The sequence below is a fragment of the Panthera leo genome, chromosome B2, assembly GCF_018350215.1.
Source record: "Panthera leo isolate Ple1 chromosome B2, P.leo_Ple1_pat1.1, whole genome shotgun sequence".
Classification (NCBI taxonomy): Eukaryota; Metazoa; Chordata; class Mammalia; order Carnivora; family Felidae; genus Panthera; species Panthera leo.
The window spans coordinates 94,553,829-94,561,742 of record NC_056683.1 but is presented as its reverse complement, the minus strand read 5'-3'; the positions used below and the strand labels follow the sequence as shown (position 1 = coordinate 94,561,742).

Below are 7,914 nucleotides of genomic sequence, written 5' to 3'. Positions count from 1 at the left end.
AATAAATAGTTGCTGATAATTTGCTTTCATCGTTAGCACAACTGTTCCAAAGTGGGGATGTGCATAAGCTCTCATTTGATCGTGAAACTCAAATGAGGCACAGTTGAGCATCTTATTTGCAAAAATTCTGGAGAAAATGCTTCCTAAACTACCCCACTGTTTCATTTGTAGAATCACTGGGATATTTTATGGAATGTCTGGCCATTTGTCATTAATCTACATCCAACGATGTAGGAAGCACCACCTGTGCCAGCATGGAAACAATATTTCTTGGCTGAAATAGGAATGAGCTAGTAGAATGGATCTGGCACTTTTACCACTCTGGAGATCTTCTCTTGCCAGCCACCCCCTCTTATTAAAGCTGTGTCATGATTCTGCTCACAAAGACAGTGGTGATTCTGAAATTCTCCAGCTTCTTCAAACCCTGACTCGAGCATGTCGTGTTTGGGGGTTGGTTTGGGCTGTTTTTTTGTGAGTAATGAGTCTGTTTCTGAGCGTAAGAGCAACAGGCATCACGCAGAATGCAAAGTTTCCTTGTAAAAATGTCAGTTGCAATAAAAGGAATCTGGAGCCAGCCTGGCAGCCTGGGAGCTGTTACAGGATGAAGCCAGAACCTCAGCTTGTGTCTACATGACACCAAACATCCAGTGAAAAAGTGAAAAACTCAAGCAGTCATCCAGATGTTTTGTCTGCCTGATGCCAAACATCCTGATGTTTTCAAACATCCAGATGTTTGGCATCAGTCAGACCAACATCCAAAATCTGGAAGCACCTAGGTATTTGTGTCTTGCAGAAACAGTCTTGGACCACTGGGCAGTGAAAACCAGGAACTTGGGCATCATTTTTCCTGTTTGTAGGAATTTCATAAGACCTTCATGAGAGTAAAGTGATTCAGTTTAAAAAGTGGAAAGAGCTTGGAGGTAAACACATAGTGTAATAGGGCTTTGCCAGAGTAACTGATACAAAGAAAAGAAACACATGACAAAGCCCACTGCAGCTCAAATGATTTCGCATTCTCTCTCCCAGCCGGTGAAACTTTTTATATGTTCATCCCTCAAATCTCTGGGAAGGGACAGCAGGGACCTCACCTCTGAAGCAAGTAAAAGTTTGAGTCTAATCTTGTATTGATAGCAGGCATCACTTACTAAACTGGATCCTCTGCTTCCCAAGAGTGAAGCTGACCTTCTAGACAGACTTCAGAAATTTTTTCATGTTCTCATGACCAGTCTGGTCATGCTGAAGCTATTTGACCTTCAAGCTGACCTATTTCTGGATATGCCCCCTTAGTATGAACATAAACAAAGACTGAGCCAGCCTCTAAGAAGACAGAGAGAGTCAACTGGGCTTTGCCAGGACATACTGCATTCTCATTTCTAGATAGGCCCTCTATCTCAGGTTGCTTCTCTTGATTCTGGCTCATGATCTATGCCTGCCTCTCTTCTCTCAATAATCCTGAGGCATCAGAAATGAGGAAGAGAAGAAAAAATGAAAGAAAGAAGGAGGGAGGAAAGGTAGGAATGAAGGAGAAAGACAGAAAGAGGGGGCAAAGAGAAAGGTCTTGAGAACAGCATGTGCAGCGGAGTTTAAAAACAACAACAAAAGGAACCATAAGAACAACCCAATAAAAGAATGAAACACAGTCATGGGACTGTGAAGAGAATCTGAACATCTGCACTTTTTCTTATTTATAACCATGTCAGGAAAACAGGAAAAACAGTGTACAAAACCTCAAGTGGAATTTTCTTTCAGTCCCAGTTTTGTTGGTATATTCCACTAGGAAGAAAGTAACCATTTTGATTGTCTTCTATAGGCTTGAAATATACAATTCATCATTGTCTCAAGCATCCTATGATTGTGAGTTAGTCGTTATTACTCATTGTTCTGTGGGGGAATTCCTCTCCTACCCACATCTGGACTTCTGCTGTTACGGCAAAGCGGAGAAGCAGAGACCGTCCGACCCTTTATCATTTCTGGAGTCGATGCATCCTTGTCTCTTTTGGGATGGCTCTTTGGCTCTCGCTTCATTGTTGTTGTTGTTTGTTACTGGTTGATTGAATCATTTTTAAACTTTATTGTGACAATGATAATGGCAATGATTGTGCTCAACCAAATTAGTTCATCGGTACCATCATTGTTAAGTCAATCAGGAGATTAGCAATGGCTACTATACACATAATTTGGGCTCCTTGAAGGAGACAGACATCTGTTTTCATTGGCAGCGTCTGTTTCCAGGCCCTTACTTGATACCATGTGCGTGCCGAACCCCTGTTCACAACAATAGCTTTTATCCTTGGGGGTTGGTAGTATACTTAATTGATGCCTTTATCTTTTCATGAGAGATGCCAGCTCACATCAAAAAAAAAAAAAAAAAAAAAAAAAAGAAGAGAAAAAAAACACAACAAAACACACTACAAAGGCTTGGCGTTTTATCTGCTAGAACTAGAGAACCTCAAAGCTGGACCAAGTATTAGAGAAAAAAATAAAGATTGCTTTCATCCACATTGCTGAAAAACTTTGGCCTATGTCCTCTCCTTTTTCCTGCCATCATTGAGAATTCAGTAAGTATTTATGTCTGAATATTAAAATCTGACTTTTGCCTTTGAGCAATACAAGTGTCAATCAAAATGGAACAGAGGTGGGCCAGGTGCATGTTTCCTGCGTGAGATTGAGTGATGCCGGAGACCGTGGCAGGGACCATTTCCTGTGCTCGGGGCCTGAGGGGAGGCCAGCAGCCTTCTCCAGAAAGAAGTGAAGTGTGCATTTTTATAAACTCTGGAATAAAAATCAGGTCAGTTGGTTGTTTTGTGGGGCTCTGCAGGCTGGGATACCTGCATGTTGGGAAAAGAATACTGTCATGTCCTACTTCCTAGAGACACATCAGATTCTTTAGTAGGTAAATGGTGCTGCTGTGCTCAGAGTGCCGAGGTTTCTTTTACAAGAGAGATTGGTGCATTAAAATTATGGTTATTTATTCGTCCCCTCAAAAAGCACTTATTGAGTAGGAGAGCAGCGTGCTTTTGCCAAGAAAAACTCAAGACTAAAACCTGGATGATCAGGGTTCTGGTTCAGTTCAGCTGGAAAGATAAGATAAACACATGAGATATTTAAATGAAAGTAAAAGACAGTCCAAACTAAGTACTTCACTGGGCATTTGGTAAGATGAAATCTGTCTAAAGGAAAATAATGTTAAACACTTCCAGGATGTAATAGTAAGAAATACTTTTCAAAATGTGTCATCTTAATTATTTTCATTATATTCACTGCAATTATTTAATGTTTATTTATTTTTGACAGAGACAGGGAGAGACAGAGCATGAGTTGGGGGAGGGGGGGTAGACAGAGAGAGAGGGAGACACAGAATCAGAAACAGGCTCCAGGCTCTGAGCGGTCAGCACAGAGCCCGATGTGGGGCTCAAACTCACGGACAGCGAGATCATGACCTGAGCTGAAGTCGGATGCTTAATCGACTGAGCCCCTCACGCACGCCCTATTTTTACTGTGATTATTGATACTTAGTCTCAAATCCAGGGATTTTTCCTAGGCGAACACAAAGACAAGCATTAAGACGCAGGGTTTAGACAGCCACTTCACTAGTTGCTTAAATTACCTGTTTTCTTTCAAATCCAGCTACTTCCAAGTATATTTTAATCATTATATTTTCTCTTCTATTAATTATTACATGTCTACAAAAGGAATATAGTAATAATAAGCACTGATGTATGCATCCAGCTTCGTCAAATCTTAATATTTTACCCTATTTCTTTCAACTATTTTTTAAGGAAAAAAACATATTCTTTACTCAGTTGGAGCCATTTACATACCCTTCTCCTAATGTTATTCCCCCTCTTTCTGTCCCTCCTGGAGTTCTGAATTTGGCATTTTCCCGTGCACGTTGCTATACTTTTACAGTATATGTTCATATCCATAACTGTATATTACATGTTTTTAGCTTGGTTGAAAAGGTATTATGATTATGCAATTTGATTTTTCACTGAGTGTTGTGGTTTTGGTATTTATCCGTGTTGACATTTGTGTATGTAACTCACTTATCTTAATGGTCCTATATAAATGCACCACCGTGTATTTATCCCTCCCGTTCACAGACACTTGGGGTGCTTCGAATTTTATTATGACAAGCAAAGCTCTCATGAATTGCGAAAATAAGCTTCTTGGTGAATGTGCTAGAGTTTCTCTAGGGGCAGAATTGCTGGATCATGTAATATATGCACCTTTTACTTTCCTAGCTATTTTCTAATCCTCCAAAGAGAGTGTACTAACATACAGACCCAACAGAAGTATGTGAGAATTTCTGTTTACCCACCTCTCTGACAATGCTCACTACTGCAGGTACACAGTTGAAAAAAAGTACTATCACTGTTTATACACTCAAAACATCTGAAATATGACTAAGAGCCAATACCCACTTGTCACATTGTTGAAAATAACCTATTGTGAATTACCGCCAATATTATAAAAGAACCTGCAATGCCCTTAAGCCTTCCCACTGGGGAAATGTTACCCACCAGCCAAAGATTGTCTTTTCCTGAGATTCTTCAGTTCGTGCTCAAGTTTTAGAACCAGAAAACATTTTAGAAATCATTCTTCTTTTTTTTAGTTTTTTTTTTAACGTTTATTTATTTTTGAGAGAGAGACAGAGCGTGAGCAAGGCAAGGGCAGAGAGAGACACACACACATAGAATAGAAAGCAGGCTCCAGGCTCTGAGCTGTCAGCACAGAGCCCGACGCGGGGCTCGAACTCACAGACCGTGAGATCGTGACCTGAGCCGAAGTTGGACGCTTAACCGACTAAGCCACCCAGGCACCCCCGAAATCATTCTTTCCAACAGCAGCATTTAAACATAAAGAGTTATGCCCAAGGTCACACAATTATGATAATGATCACAATATTATGATTTATTTAGAAACCACTGTGCTCTAGGTGCTTTACAGATATTCTTAATCCTCATGACAGTAGCCAGAAACCATCACAAAGAGTTTATTCTTCAAAACACAGTTATCGTCACATGGCTGCTGAGAGCAAGACACTATGCTGTTTAATCCAAGCAAAACAAAATCGTAGCCGACATGGTCCCTACTATCAAAAGCATACAATCTGCAAGGGAAGGTGACACCACAGTACAAACTAGCATGTGATGGCTCAGACCAAGGCAGGGTACTGGGAAAGGGTCTTTCTCTAGCTAGGATCATTTAGGAAAACATCCTGAAGAAACTGGTAGGGGAATTGGGCTTTGAAAGTTAAATAGAACTTGGTTGGGCACCATCCCTCCCTGGATGTGTGCTGACTGGGTATTGCCCATGTAATGACCATGAGATGGGCAGTGAGTGGAATCCAACAGTCCATAACCATATCCTGCCACCGAAATAGGTGCGTCTAGGGGTTGGGGGAGGACAAATCAGCCCAGAGGGGACTAAGGGGAAGGTCAGTGCGATGAACAGTGCAAAATATCTGGAGGGTCAGGCAACCAACAACTGGGGAAAATCCAACAAAACTACCTCTCAGGGACATGGCAACAAGACCTCCGTGCTTGGGCCCCTATGGCCACCTTTCTTTCCACTTTCCCCTCCTTTGCTCATCTGTTGGCCTCTCTTCTGTTTCTAGGGCATGCCAGGCTGGTGGACCCAGTAGGATCTTTCTCATCTGCAGTCTTCTCTGCTTGGAACAATTTCCCTGATTTTACACGTGGCTGGCTCTTTCTGAACATTCAAGTTCAACCTGAGATGCTTTCCCTTAGCATCTTATCTAAACCAGCCTCTGCCTTCCTCTTCCTCCATCTCAGCAGCCCATTTTGTTTGCTCCATGGTTTTTCTTGTTCTCCAAAATTATCTTCTTGAGGTAACCGCTTGCCCTAGTGAGAGAGTGAATGAACTCCAGGGGAAGAGGAAATTATCGTTCCTGTTATGTGTTGTGTAACTGGCCTCTGGCACATAGAGGGCCTTCAATAAACCTTTATTCATTGTTGAACCAATGAACCACAATATTTAGTTTCCAAAGAGGCAGGTAGAGTATCAGAAACTGCAGAGTCTTTGGGGAAGTTGGGTCTCACAGGGATGTAGTGTATGGACAGGGTTATAGTAAGGGGACACTGTGGAAAATGTATGAAATAGAAGGTTACCATGAGGAACTCAAAAAACAAACATGTAGCATAAATTCAAGTACTAAGACTAAGGTCTAAGGTGGGCATTAGAATCAAAGCAGAAACCGAGGAGGGTGAACAGGCTAAATCAGTACCAAGAGACTTTCTACCACAGTCAGGTGTCAGGCAAGAGCTCTTTAAATCTTTCTTGCCTCAGCTCAGGGAGGAAAGGATGTGTGCATACTGCGACTTCATCCATTGGCAAAGCAGAGAACTCTGTGGTGGCTGAAAGCAGAAATTTTGGCAAGAGGGAGAGTGAAGATGGATATTCCAAGTGGAAGGGACAGCAAGAAGCAAGGCAGAGAGGTGATATGTGTCCAGCTTAGAACAGTGCCTGGCACCTCACAGACCACGAAAAACTCTTAAAGAAGTCGGTTCACAACTTCAGTCTGGTAGTTAGATCAAGGACAGAGAGCCTGAACGGGGGCAAACCAGCTGGAAACTTATTCCAAAATCTGATTTTAGCAGTTTGGTTCCTCGCAACAGAGCCATGCAGGGAGAGATGCGGCACAGAGAATCCACAGGGCTTGATGACTAATCAATCATGTGTTTGTGGAGGGGATAGGTCAGGGACGGTATAGGAAAGAGGGAAATGAATCTTACCCTGCGCTTCCAAGTCTGGGTGACTGGGCGACACCTTAGGGAGGTAGAGAAATCCAAACGAAGAGTGAGTTTAGGGTGGAGCCAGAGGGGTCAGTGTAGATGGTGGAGGTACCTGAAGGCTTGGATTCAGCAGTGATGTTTAGGAAGTGGTTGAAATGAGACTGCAGCTCTGCAGAGGCCTGGAAGAAAAATATATCAGTGCATGTAAGCTACGTCAATCGTTGTCAGAAACAGGCAGGCTGGGACGAGAATGAAATTGAATCGGGATTATCAGCTGTGTAGTAAAACATAGCAGGACCCTGCCTATCCAGCCTCGTTAGTCAGTGGCAGAAAATATCAGGATTCATCTCAAAAACTATACATGTCAGGCTTCTCTGGACAACAAATCAATTCCTACTAAGCCTACTAACATCCTTGAATCGGGCAATTTACTTCTCTTAGGAGGCAATGCTGCCGAGTGGTTACGAGTGTAACAATGGAGTGGGACTAGCCAGCTTCAAATCCTGACTTTGCCACTCACAAGCCACGTGGCTTTAAGCACGTTGCTCAACCTCTCCGTTCCTTTATCTGTAAAATAGAAACAGTAATAGTACCTGTGCCCATAAGATTGTTGTGAAGTTCAAATGAACTAATGCATGCAAAATGTGTGGCTTAGACCCTGGCACACAGGATCGTTGAAGCTTTATATTGAGGACTGGAACACGGACTCTCATGTTCATTGCTTAGCTTAGGTGTGTTTAATGCCTGGAAAATTGTAGAATATTTTCAACACAATAGAGAATAAAAACCCTATCAATGTTCATTCCATCAATGGAGGCCACCTGCTTAGACAGAAATTCAAAAATACACCACTTGGGCTTGTGGCAAGTCTATGGAGTCCTCTGCCTCGACACAGTGTAGCAACTCCATTACACTACATTCTCACAATTGAAAAAGCCCTGGGAGAATTTCAATGCTATTGTTTTAGAGACTTCCTTTCATCCTGCTTTGAATTTGTCCCAGTTCCAATTTTAGACAATAAATCATAAGCCTTTAAAAAAGGAGTTCCATTCAATATTGAGAAAAGGGAAAATGAATCCCTGTACTAGATGTCGGTCCCTGACTTGGGCAAAGTCTGAACTCTTCAGGTTGGTAAATTCAACTGTGGGGTGTTTTT

The 7,914-nt window shown here is 42.1% G+C and overlaps 1 long non-coding RNA gene across 1 annotated transcript in view; it reads right to left on the bottom strand.

Annotated features, from left to right (window-relative positions):
* Window positions 1-4,966: 4,966 nt before the first annotated feature.
* LOC122220225 overlaps window positions 4,967-7,914 on the bottom strand; it is a 45,803-nt gene continuing 42,855 nt past the window's right edge. Inside the window, exons 5-6 of the long non-coding RNA XR_006202739.1 lie at window positions 6,759-6,937; window positions 4,967-5,867 (exon numbers count right to left, since the gene is read on the bottom strand). This is a non-coding gene — a long non-coding RNA (uncharacterized LOC122220225). The remainder of the gene's footprint in view (window positions 5,868-6,758; window positions 6,938-7,914) is intronic.